The sequence below is a fragment of the Laccaria bicolor genome, genomic scaffold (assembly GCF_000143565.1).
Source record: "Laccaria bicolor S238N-H82 LACBIscaffold_54 genomic scaffold, whole genome shotgun sequence".
Taxonomy (NCBI): Eukaryota; Fungi; Basidiomycota; class Agaricomycetes; order Agaricales; family Hydnangiaceae; genus Laccaria; species Laccaria bicolor.
Window position 1 is genome coordinate 209,788 of NW_001889925.1, and position 1,364 is coordinate 211,151.

The window sequence follows — 1,364 nt, forward strand, 5'->3', positions numbered from 1 at the left end:
AACAAGAGTGCACAAAGTTCTTTGTTGTTTCTCTCTTTCTCTTCCTCTCTTCCTCTCTCCCTCTCTACCTCTCCCTTCCTTCTTCTCTCTTTCTCTTGACTCTTGATTGTAAATTTACACACAACAAATTCTGTTCACCATCTCATAATATGATGTTCTTCTTTGTATTTTTCCATGATTCCCTTAATGCTTGCTGTTACTTGCCTGATCTGTATGGTCTCAAGTGTAACACAGAAATATTCCACACCAAATCGACATCCCACCCCAAACAACTCCATCAAATGTGCATTTTGGGAAGATATATTTCTTGATAGCTACATATTTTGGGAGGGTATATATTCAAATGTTGAATCAAGATATATTTATCAATGATATCCTGAATCAAGATACATTGGATGACTTTCCATAAGCTTTTATACAAGGAAATAGATTATTTCTTGATATCTTGGCTCTGTTGCCATGTTGCCGAGGCCAAATGGAGACGAAAAATATTCTTTGTGCCTGTTTTCACATCTCAATAAACCTTAATCTGTTCATAGGGTCAGACCCCTCTTCATAGATTAAACTCGCTGGAATAAAACGGTCCCAAGCCAATCTTGGCCTCATCCTCCCCTCATTGGCTGAATCAACCTTTTGTTGTATAGTACATGATAGCCTGTCTACATCAGACACCATAAACATTGTAATTAACTGCAGGGTACCATGCAGCACAAAATATCGGGAACAGAATGATAAATAGCTTGCAGAATGTCAGCTTGAATAGATTAAGCAACTAAACTGAGATTCAATCTCCGATGCGCCACCAAAATATGATATGTAGGATTGAAAACCTTACAGAAAGTCATCCATTATTTTCCAACTATATCGTGCATTTTCCCACTATATTCTCAACCAAGATATATTTTTAAAGTATATCCTGAACCAGGAGATATCTTTTAAATATATCTTGTACCAGGATATATTCACCAGACATATCTTTTAACTATATCCTGAACCAGGATATATCTTTCAACTATATCTTGAACCAGGATATATTCACAAGACATATCTTTCAACTATATCTTGAGCAAGGATATAGTTTTCAACAAACCAGGATATATTCACAAGACATATCTTTCAACTATATCCTGGACCAGGATATCTTTCAACTATATCTTGAACCAGGATATATTCACAAGACATATCTTTCAACTATATCTTGAACCATGATATATTCACAAGACATATTTTTCAACCATTTCTTGAACCAGGATATATTACTGTAGAATTCAGAGAGAAAGGACCATGTATTCAATATAACTGCATAAATTTACAATACTACATTAAATATTAAATCAAGGGAAGAGGGAGTGAGGGAGGTGGTA